General features: G+C 29.6%; 2 long non-coding RNA genes across 2 annotated transcripts; one reads left to right on the top strand and one right to left on the bottom strand.

The window, feature by feature from the left end:
- The first annotated feature begins 7,300 nt into the window (after positions 1-7,300).
- Positions 7,301-8,540, top strand: LOC132724952 (uncharacterized). Its single transcript, XR_009624987.1, has 2 exons — positions 7,301-7,412; positions 7,763-8,540. It is a non-coding gene; the product is annotated as an uncharacterized LOC132724952 (long non-coding RNA).
- An 872-nt stretch (positions 8,541-9,412) lies between these two features.
- LOC132724949 (uncharacterized) lies at positions 9,413-10,918 on the bottom strand. The gene is made up of 3 exons (XR_009624986.1): positions 10,795-10,918; positions 10,332-10,417; positions 9,413-9,929 (listed from the first exon to the last, which is right to left on the bottom strand). It is a non-coding gene; the product is annotated as an uncharacterized LOC132724949 (long non-coding RNA).
- Positions 10,919-12,601: the final 1,683 nt, after the last annotated feature.

The following is a 12,601-nucleotide window of genomic DNA, read 5'->3' as shown; positions in this document are numbered from 1 at the left end:
CACTGGGTGTCCTATCATATTCACTGGTTGAAATACCATCTTATTTTGATTCGTTTTTTCTTTTCTGCGCTTCAATAAAAAAAGGTTTCATAATGTTGAAATTTATTTTTTCAAATCTCAGCCTATTCATATACTAAATCAATTATTGACTAGTGTGCCATTGAATATGATTGGATATTCACCGGCACTAATTGATATTGACCGAGGCGATAGCGAGATAATATGACATCCAGCATGTTAATAACCTCATTTTACCAATAAAATCTTACCTGCAAACCTGACAGGTTATTGAAAAAAAAATATACAACTATTTTCGGTAAAGCATGCCATCTTACGTATCTCGGTCATTTTGCCATATCAAAATACACGATTTAAGAAAAGATAATAAAAAGGGCCTTCAAAGAAAACGTTATGCATATAAGAACTAAAGATTGCAATATAATAGAAATACATATACGTTAACATCCTTTAAATGATGACAGAAATATACCACCATATAATGTATAATTTAATCAGTGATTTAAAAACAATATGAACATTAAGAATGTAGAAATGAATAAGGAAGAGCGATGTACTTTCTGTGTACCAGCACCGTAGCAAAGAAACCCAGATTAGATAAATAGAGCTGACAGTAACTTGTTTACTCCTGGACAACAACGTTATTTAAAGTTCTGCGTCAAACATGAGCCATTATGCTGTACAGGACAGTAATTGCGTGTTTATTAGAGTTACAGCAAATAATTCAGTTACAATGTAAGTACAAATTAACGGTAATTATACAATCAACTGAACATAATGAAGATTTATTTCTTTTTGGGAGCATATATATCGTCTATTTCGAGCCATATTCTACATTTCCTGGTTCAACGATCATTCTTACGATCAACTATAACACAATACATTTTGAAAATTCAGTTTTATTTTAGCATGTGTATGACTGATAAATTCATGGTTTACTTTATGTTTGCATATTCAAATCTCGTTCTGTCTTTAAAATCGAATGAACATGTGAGCCTTGTCAGTTTTGAAAAGCAAGAAGGACGGATAAAGGAGAAGATTCGTTTTCGTATGCATTGAGTCTGATAAAGAGAAATTAGGAAATACGCAATATATCTCGCGTTTCCTATTACCGTCTAAACCACAGAGCCACTTGATGGAATTTCTGACGAGTATTTCCTGCATATTAAACATTTTCCTATGTTTGCAATATATGGTTGTCCTAAAAAAATCAAATTATAAGGGTAAGGTTTTTAAATGCAATGTTTATAAAAGTTTTTAGAACATTAACTTCCATTGACAGTTTAAACATGAACTTTAAAAAGAGCTTAAAAGTAATGAATGAATTGTTTAATTTCAAGAATGTACATCACTTTTTCCCACGTTTAACTGTGGAAGTTTTTTCACTCAGTATTAACGATTTCAAAAAGGTGATGAAAGTTTGAATGAGCTGTTAAAAGATTCAGGATAAAAACTAGCCATTTATCAGTCTTTCTTTGAGCTTGCTTGTTATAAGTACATTTTGCTTTGTTGTGTAGCTATCAAAGAAGCAGTATTTGCAGGTAGTTATTTATAATAACTTAGGTTTTCGTGGTTGGATTAAATAAATCAACTACTTACTATCTTATGTTTAATTCTCAAAAACAAAAGTTGCAAGATAGAAAGCAAAAAAAATAAAAATAATTTGAATCTTTTAAACATTGTGATGTTAGTAAAAAGGAATTGAACATATTATATTTTAAATCAGGTTCAAATATACTTAATATCTAAACCTTGTAGGAGATACTGTCCATTTTATCTTTAGGAAATCTCCTCCAATATAGTATTAATATAATATTATCTGTACACATTTTATAAATGAATATAAAATATACAACCTTTCATACTGTTCTAAATAAAATTTGTAACGGAAATATTGTAATTAAAATGTTTTTAAATATCAAAAAACTATAAAAATGAAAACAACAAACACATACTAAAACACAATATGATATAATCGTAAAAATTCTTACAAAGCAATGTAATGAACATTGTTATTGATGCATTGTAATAAATTATTGCACACAAACTTGTTTACATTTGGTCATTGGCGTATTTTACAAACCTAATATTTTTAAACGAGAAATGCAAAACAATATGTTATTTACTTAAAATTAATTACGAATAACCCAACACGGCAAAATTGTAAAATGTTGCAGGCTTGGTTTGATTGAGCCTGTTCATGGACGGTTCTCGAAAGTGCAAGTTACCGTCCACGCCCCCTACCCATGTTATAGGGATATCACATGCAAAAAAAGCTGAATATGTTATTGAAGTAAAACAATGTAAAAAGGTGATATTTTGACTTACTTACAAATTCTTATACACTCTAATTGAGCTTAATGTCAATAATTAAAAGGCAAAAGTATCTTTCAGTTGTATAACCAGTAAGTAACCGTCTTGAAATAACAGGACACCATCAGCTGTTGAAAATTTCCCAGAAATAAAAGTAGTATAATTTGGGGGAATTGGTGGGCATTTATTGCACCATAATCAACTTTACGCTTACAATTGACTCCCTGCAAATCTTGAGATGTTATATTATGAACGATGTTAGCGATAAAGCTATATCTATTACAAGTTTCTATCATAGCAAAAGTAATAAGTGTATTATATTATCGTTAATATGTTTCCGTTTTATACATGACAACTATCTTTGGAAACACCTTTAAAACAAATTAGTATGTAAATATAAATACAACACAATCAATTGCATTTTGTCAAAACTTATCTGTATACCTTTGAACAAACTTTATTTCTGTTCACATCATGATATTTAAGATAATAGCATCAACATTTAACTTAACCTGCTCTATCTCTTTCATGTAGTTTAATTTACTTCTATGTTTATTGTAAGAAAATACGGCTTTTAATTCCTAGGTGAGAGCTAGGGTCTGACAATATAAATAAATAATTTCAAGAATGAATACATCTATTATGTACGTGTGTATGTATATATAAGCAAACATGTATTTTGTTGATGAAAAAGAAGCTTATCATATATCATTCTAATTGATCATGAAAATATGCTGCAAATAATTTTTCAAAAATTAATATAATAGATAACGTAAAAGTACTAATTTCTCATTGATTAATTGGATAATGAGCATTTATAACGGTCTAAGCTGTTTAAAATATAAGCTTTTATACGTATTCTCAAGGTGAAACAGCTGCAGTAAATCAATCTTTAAGCTAATTGAGTATCAAGTTCTCCAGGAATGTTTACAACAATATCATCAAAAATAATATGATACAAAAAGTGAAGGCTACTGATAGTGGGCGATTTATGTTGATAACTGTGTAACGATTATTTGATTCTGATGATTTTATTTACTTATTAATAGAGTGAAAACATATGGAAATGATTGCAACGCTGTTCCTTATAGAGCTCAATATTTTAAGAATTTGGGAATCGTCTTGTTGTGCTTTTGTTGAAAATTTTGATAGTTTGATAGATTTATAATCATAAATGATTGATAACCATTATAGTAATCGCAAAATGTAAATTATCTTACTAAAACGAAGACTTATCACTATCAAATTAGAAAAAATAGTAAAGGATAGTATTTGTTAAATATCCGCCATTGGTCAACCCAATCTCCACGCAGTGATCTCCCCTTAATTCTTCGGCGTAGATCTCTGCCACCAAGGTCCGATATATCAGAATTTCTGATATACTATATTTTTTTTCAAAAATTGTTTTATCTACTGCTTTTATCTATCAGATAAGTTTTTTCTCATTTATTTAACAATGTTTATGAATAAATAAATAAATAAATAATATAATATTTAAAAATAATTTTAAAAAATATGAGAATATTTTCTACCGAGACAATATTTTATATTTTTTAGCTTTTGAATTTATTTTTCGTTATTGTGTATACTTTTGATAATTTTCGAACGCAGGCACTAAAAGTTAAAAATAAAACAGAAAGAGAAAAATGACGTTAGATTTTCTATGTAACGGTCGATATTTACATTTGAATTTCGACGTTAGGTCATGTGACTTTCATCATCATGTGACGTCTTTGAAGGCAGTGATTACAATTCTGCCAAGGGAGGTAATCACTGTGAGGAGTTTGTGGTCAACCATGTATCACCATTTACAATTAAAAATACAAGTGTTTCATATTGTAATTAAGTGCTGCTTATATTGACTCTTATTTATTTGGTAGAGTCTATTGACATGATGTTTCTTAAAGGCTCAGGAATACTTGAGTAATTTTGTTTGCACATTGAAGTTTTATGGCAAATTAATAACCATGCATTATGTTGAAAGTGATCATCATATTTTTCACACAGGCGAATGTGTTTGCGAAGTTTTGCTAGTGGGAAATGAGTGGTTTTATCATAAGGCTAACAAATCACCGTTCTTCCGAACGTATCCTTCAAAGAAAACCTCTTAAGAAGACAACAAATACCATAATTTAGTGTGTGATTACGTTTGTTGATCCCTGACACTTATTGAAAACATAGCGATAATAAACAGCAATATAATAAATATATTATTTAAAATCGTCGTTATTTCCAGACAAATACGTTACCCGTTAATTTTATTGGAAATTCAATGCAACATTTTATATATTTAATGATGGAAGAAATATGTCTGGAAATCGTACCTATCTGTTTAAAACAAATGTGTATTGTCGTTTACATTGACCTGTTAGGACTATGATTGTAATGCTTTAAAAAGTATAGTGAATATAGATAAACTAACATAACATTTTCGCAATCATCAATATTTCCGTTGACGCACGTCCAAAGAAACAATGACGTGACTGACGGGTCATATGTGTTCATTATTCATAGAATAAAACAGATAAAAAAAGAACATAACATAAACATCTATTCAAAATAAAGTATATAATGGATATTTTTGAATTTTCTTAACCAATTAAATATCAACACCTTTATTATTATCCGAACATTACTGTCCCATTCCCCCTTTGTGGGCCTGTTATTATTTTCTTTGAATTCCTAATCAGTTACAAATTATTTATCATTTAATGATTAACCTGTCCGTGCTCCGTCTTTGCCCTGTCCTGTTTTTGTTTGGGGTCCGCCTGGGCTCCTTGCCATTGGTTCTTGTTGCTGGGTCATATGGGGGTTGCGTTCATTGAACGCCGCCTTTCCTTGTTGATCTTGTTTATCATATTTTAGGCTTATTTAGAAGTAACAAGCAGTCTTCCTTCCAAATCCCATTGTCATACATCAACCTCGTTTCTGGTAAAGAACGGTAATTATGTGTTTAAAAGGGTTACACTAAGTTATCAAGCTCTAGTTTCCCTATAATTTCACCAATTAAGCGATCAAACAAAAAGGACGAAGATCAATCACAGTGGGTGACATTTCCTTTCTTTTTTTAGTTGTTCTACAATCTCATTTTCAATATTTACTTCGACAAGAACGTTAATGCTTACATTTTGCTCTTTTGTTTTAAACTACCTATCTTCTATGCACAATAGCTTTACACATACATTATCATGTATGATATTGAAACTGTCAATGACATTGTTATGTCGGTCTTATCAATTTTAATTATCGCATTTTTTTGTCGCATCTTACTATCTATTTTTTATATTTTTTATATATTCAAGTGTTTGCTCTTCTTGTGTATATTTATTGTTCTTTCCAGACACATAAATCTTTATGTCCGACGAAAACGCGTATGTTTTTTTGTTTGTTTTAATATCTGGATGAAATATAATAGCCAAGATGGAATTCATCTCATTATTAGGTCTTTCAAAGCTTGGTAGTTTCCTTGATTTATATTTCCTAAAAATAAAGAATACCGGATCAAGAAAAAGAGATTTCCATTATTAACAAACTAACTCATTCAACAATGAGTTTTGCGATTTTATTGGTAGTGGTCTCAAACCGAGACATAAGAAAGAGATAGGAGATTTCCCAATGCCGCAAACGAGCATAAAATATCTTTAACAATAATGGCGCGAATCAGCGGCGCCGTTTTGTTTTAAAAGAACCAATATTTGCTTCTTTATGTACCAATAACATCATATGATTACATATTTTTTTACTTAAAGATAATAAAGGAAACTGTATTTGGTTTATAGTTTGCTTATTTTTTTAATAAACATGCATTATTTATGCGTGATAAACCTTCTCTAAACCTTAAGTTGTTGTAAAATTATTTTATCTGTTTTTCATATCAAATGAACGAATCATCGCTCATGTGTCTCTTTTCAAATTTTTGAATTAATGCTACAGAAGTTTCAATTTGGGCGTTCTTTAGAGATTTCGCATTTTGTCTGTGTTAGCGAATTGAGATACCAGAATACGCAGACCCCGAAATAGAGTCGAAATGTATGCATACTAAAAATTAATCTTAAAATTATGTTGATTCAATAAAGCGTGAATATTGCAGAGTTGGTAATTGTTGTATTAATAGAAAGAAATAAAAGTCCATAACGAAAGCCAACAAGACAAAATTGAAAATACTGCAGGCTCAGTTTGTTTGAGCCTGTTCATGGAGTCTGTTGACACAATAGGGCCCGTAAGTCTCGTTTACTTTCACTTTCGATTTACCACTTCCGGGTACATCGGCAGACTTATTTACCGTTACGCATATAGGTAACCCGAAGAACTCGAGAGATATAGAAGTTAAATTTGTTCCAGTCCGCTTCAGATTGGAAGGAATGGAAAGCACGGGTCCAAAAATGCAGGTAGGTCAATTATCTGACGGAAAACCGAGGGATTTATAGAGTTTAATAAAACTAGTTTATTTTCGGATAGTGACAATTGTTTCGGATGTTTTGTCAAGGTAGTGAATTCTAGTTATTTAGCTTTTAGTATTGTTTAAAACTACTGATGTGAGAAATTTATTCGAACCATTTAAACTTATTGAAATAAACAATGGAGAAACACTTAAATTAGTTCTAGTGTATATTAAAGTTATACAAAATTCGGACATTGCACAGTAATTCGGATATTTCTTCCCTTCCATTTTATCAAGATTTCAATTACTAACATTAGTATAATAAACCCCAGATAATTAAATAATTAGACTGATAGATCATATATTTATGCAAAGTTTAATAGTATTGTTTCATTTCTAACTATGGAGAATAGTATCAATGCATTAACACTTATATTATCTTCCTTTTTCAATTATATACAAATGTATACATTTAATATCATAAATTATTTAATTATTTAATTATTATTTAATACATAAGTTAATATGGTACCTAGCAAATTATGGTTGAATTAAAAAATATAATATTTGAATAAACCATTTCAGATGTGTAGTGTAGACAGGGAGGTATATGACAAGTATAGAATATACAGTTGTTCACTATGGACCATAAATCAACCGTTTGCACTGCCTATGATCCTGAAATATCTATTCATCAAAGGTAAATACATGTGAAATAATTGATTAATTTTAGTTGAGATCAGAAAGACACAGTAAACAATTATTAAAATATTTTATTATTTTTTGGATTTCACTGTATGATAATTGATAAGTAAATAAAACATGAGAAACAGTCATGTTTCACATTGAAGAAGATCAATATTTATGACTGTTATATAGTATGTGTTGTTGTTTATCTTCAATATTTATTTACTTCAAATATGAAATTTTTTGTCAATCATGGCCAGCTTATTAAAACTAATGTAAATACCATTTCTAGTGTTTTACTCAGTGAAATATATTCAGGTCTTACACTTATAACAACACATTTATTGATTTTTCATTCTGCAGATAAAAAGGAAAAAGATGGATGAGAATTTGTCCATGAAGACCTTTATTGCAACTACCATCTTCCAGTTCCTTAATTTGAGAATGATATCAGAGAACACACAGTTACAGTGAAATATTAGTTAAATATAAGCCACTGAGAATAGTCAAATGTACTTTCCTGAAGAAGATGAATGACATCCAGCTCAAAAATCTTAATTTTAAAAGAGTATGATTTTATGGTGTTTGACACTATGATTCCATTATCTAGTTAACTTGTTAATGTCACAGTGATAGAAACAGAGTGAAATATCCACATTTCATTGCAGTTTTAAATATTGAAACAAGATACTCTATATACCAAAGTAGAAAACACACCAGATATAAATATTTTCATGGCATATGTCATTATGGACATTAAATGACTATGATGTAAAGATGAAAAAGAAATAGCAAACATATTATATATCATCTACTACATGTACTAATATTGTGAGGTTATCATTGATAAGCTCACAAATTTGCATTCAAAGCTTTGATATCAAGCTGACCATTTTTCAATTAGAATATGATATAACTATGATAATTTGTTCATGTAAATTTTTAAAGTCTTTACATTTGTAAAAGGAAATATTCTTATTCTTGTATCAGTAGACATTCACTGTGTAAAGTTACATTGTCCAAATAACTAATAATAATTTCAAGTGCTTTCCTGAAGTTTTTCTTCCACTGGAAAATCAGTGTGATATATTTGCAAAGCAGTGCACTATAAATTGTGTAAAAATAAAAGTTTATCAAACTTATGAAATGTTTTTTGTTTCTACTATTTGGCATATATTTATAGCAGTGCTTGATCATAAGGGTTCATCTGCAAAATAAGTGTCACTGTACTTAAATTCTCAAACAGCAATGGCTAGATTGCTTGAATAATTTATGCAAGCATTGACTATAGTAAATACTATGCATGTCATTTGAATTTTGACAGACACTATCTAAATAATATTGATGAAAAGTCATTGACAGCTCTTCAATGACTACATTTACACATATGTACATGGACAGAAGTTAAAAGCATTAAGTGGTTTTTTTTAAACATTGACAGTTTTGAAACAGTCCCAATGGGTATATTAATGTATCAGTGATGTAATTGTTTTGTATCAAGTGCAAACCCTAAGTTTTGCATGTTTTGTATAGATAATTCACTTTTGGTCAAATGTCAACAGGTTCAATACATTATAAAACAGGTAATTTGAAAACTCAAAGAAGTATATGGCATGTAATAACTGCCCCTCTGACACTAAATCTTTCAAGGAATGCAGAATTGCAAGTCTTCTCCAATTTTGTGATTAAGAGACAGACTGGGGCTTTCAAGGGCTAGCAAGCTAGTGTTTTTGCTACAGAATACTCAACACAGATGAATTGCATTAATATTGTTTACTCTGGTAATACTACCTGCCATGTACAATGCAAATTCATGGCTTTTCTAAGAGCAGTGAAAGGCTATTACTGGAAGGAATTTTACACATCTTGCCTCAGAAACAAGTTTTTCTTTGAGATAATTTTTATAATATTTAAATAATGGTTATAAATTACATTACTTTCACAATTGCAGTGATCATGGTGATAGTATGAAATGAAACTCAATCAAGATAGAAACATTTTAATGCAGAACATTTATCTTTTTACCATTCTTGTTACCTTACAAGTCTATTTATAACAAATTTATCTTAACTGTTTTGAAACTACATGATGCCTGGTTGAAACTGTTTTGGACAGCCATTTGCAGAAGATAAATTATCTTTGAATAATTAAGTTAATACAAAGTTACAAATGACAGGTTATTTATTTCTAACAAAGACAGGTTATTTATATCTAATAAAGACAGATATTTTGTTTAACATTTTTACACTAACATATCTTTGAAGTGTCTTCAACCTTAGTTTTTATTAGAATACAAACATTCAGTCAGACAGTTTACACAAGATATGGAGCTTTAAGAAGCTTTAATTCAGTCAAAATCTGTAATGGACTGCCATGTCTCTACCACTTTTTACTCCAAGACTGTGTATGGACATTTCCTTTCAACTATGTCTGGTGGTATCACTGTTTGGTTTCTAATCTGATGGTGAACACTCCAAAATAAATTAAGAGCCATGACAAGTACTCAAGATCCAACCATAAAATCACATACCTGCATATAAAGAAAATTTATCATGAGATGAAAGTCAGCTATAAATTTCAATCATTTTCATATTGTCATGAATAGAAAATAATGCTGAAAAAGAAGAAACACTTCTTGGTGTCCTAGTTTTTGTAGATTTGCTTTGACAACTGATCTTTAAAAAATGTGATAGTGACTAAGTTCTTTTAACCATTTACTGAACATGATTTTACTAAAAATTATGACCCACTTACTTGAGAAAAATACTTTAAACAGTATTTAACATGAATTAACTACATATGCCATATTGTTTGTTTATTTAGCTACACTGCATGATTATTATTTACAAAAACGAGAACATTAATTATGTTCTACAAGAATATTTATTTTTCATTAATGTAGTTTAAGTAGCTTTAAGTATATATTTCTTACCAAAACGATTTTCCAGCAGAGCATGCATGTGTATTTACATCGGATACTGACGTCTTTCATCTTACCACTTTCCTCAGTCTAAATATCTACAGGAGCAAAATATTTAATTGAATTTTATGACAATTTAAATTTGTTATATACAGCTTGACTGTTTGTGCTTTATAAAGATAATAGTAATAATAAATAATGTTTTCAGTTAGAAGAAAATATATTCAACTAAAACACACTGATAATCATAATGAACCGTTTTATCCGAAATATGCGCTGTCCGAAATTTCTAAACATTATATACTTCTGAGAGATAATCAGGTAGCGCTATAGAAAATTGATAAAATCAAATTCACCAGTCTGAAGTCAGATGCGAATGATGTTGTATTAAATAACAAATTTATTTGATTTACATGGAAATGAAATATTTTACATTATTTATTGCGATAAACTGAATTCGAAATGACACACCCACCTGAAGATTATACGAAGTTGTCTTTCATTGATACTTGTTCACAAGATGAAACCAGTTGCATTTCGTTACAAAACGAAAAACTCTGCCAATTTCCACATATCCTTTGCTTTCCGAGTAAGTTTTACTTTCCCACCGCGCATACAAGTATTACCCAATATAGATAAGCAATGTTGTTGGATATTTGTTTGTACCCGGAAGTGCAAAATATCGTGAAATCTCGCAAGTCACATGACGAGACTTACATACCCTATTCAAAAAGCGATATCTTACTCTCACCTTGACCAACAGCATTTTTATCTTCAACACGAATAAATGCTTCCGAAGGACTGGCAAATACAGGACAATACCGAAATAGTAAATGACATGGGAGGACTTGTAAGTACATTTAATAACGGAAATAACTGTATCTATCTCATTGCCGGACAGTTGGCATTTGTTTGTACTTTTAACAAAACAAAAAGAACATATGCAGTATATGATGTTTCTTTAATTAAATGAGCATTTTGGTACGCTAACCCTACCTGTCAGAGTGTGTGGTTATTTAAAATTATTGTATGCAAATCATAGTTGTTTAATTATGTTTAAAGTATAAAAAAAACTAACAGTATCAAGAGACAGTAACAATTCCAAGAACATTTTAATTGCCAATTTCTGAAATATGTTTTACAATATTTGCAAACAATTAAAAAATTTGCTCGATATAATACCATTCGTGCCTCTATCAATATTTTTTCTGGAATCAATTGGAACAGAATGTTACTCATTTATTGCAACAGGTTGTATAATTCAGGAAGTTTGTGTGAAAACCTTAAAGGTTTGTGTGAAAAAAATTAAAGGTTAAGACAATATCCATTTATTTTCATTTTCCCTGACATTGCATACTCTTAGGTGCAGTTAACACTGCCACGAGGTTATCAAAAAATAATAATTGTCTGATTTATCCTCTTTCTTTCTTTTATAATTAAATTACATGCAATTTATAAAATTACATACAACTTGAAATGTAAAGATGAAAGTGGGTAAAACAATGAATAGTTTACGTATTTAAAAGAAAATAATGTTGATTGGTGTATGTATCACGATCCGAAATCCAGCCAAACAAAAATATCACTTTAAACGTTATAATAATCATTATATATTTTTTTATAATCATTGTATATTTTTTTTTTGAGTGGTTTCGAAAGAAATCAACATATGCATTTTCTTCAGATATTTTTCACGATAATTCTTTAATTTGAATGAGACTTTTAAGATAATAAGTTAAATAAGATAAATTTATGTAATTTAATTTTAGACTGTTGAGAACTTTATCTTGTTTCCTATATATCATTATTATCTAGACTGTTATAAAGCGATTATCAGCTTTAAATTACAACAGTGCGCCTATTAAAGTGCAATCACGACCAATTTCGTACTTGTAAACGAAAGTTAGATATTACTCACATTGGGATTCCTGCTATACTAGACATGCAAACAGTCTTATTATACAGTTGTGTAAGACTTTTAAAAAAGGCAGAATGCATTTCCTTAATTATCTTTAACTTTGATATATTTTTTAAAATGCTGTCACAGTAACAACAAACCAAAAATAAAATTTCTTTATACGAAAAACATGCATAAGTGACATGCATGATAAACCGGGGAAAACACTATTTCCATTCTATAGCGTATTAACTGTGTATTATTGTATTACCGCCGTTGAAGAGGGCGGTAGTCAAAATAAATCAGTTAAGATATTCATGGACTTGTCAGTGTATGCATTATTGCAAACAGCTTAATTTTATCATTTTGTAAACAATGAATACGA

This window comes from Ruditapes philippinarum, unplaced genomic scaffold (assembly GCF_026571515.1).
Source record: "Ruditapes philippinarum isolate M1 unplaced genomic scaffold, ASM2657151v2 ctg117_1_1_1_1, whole genome shotgun sequence".
Taxonomy (NCBI): Eukaryota; Metazoa; Mollusca; class Bivalvia; order Venerida; family Veneridae; genus Ruditapes; species Ruditapes philippinarum.
This window is presented reverse-complemented; position numbering and strand designations above follow the sequence as displayed.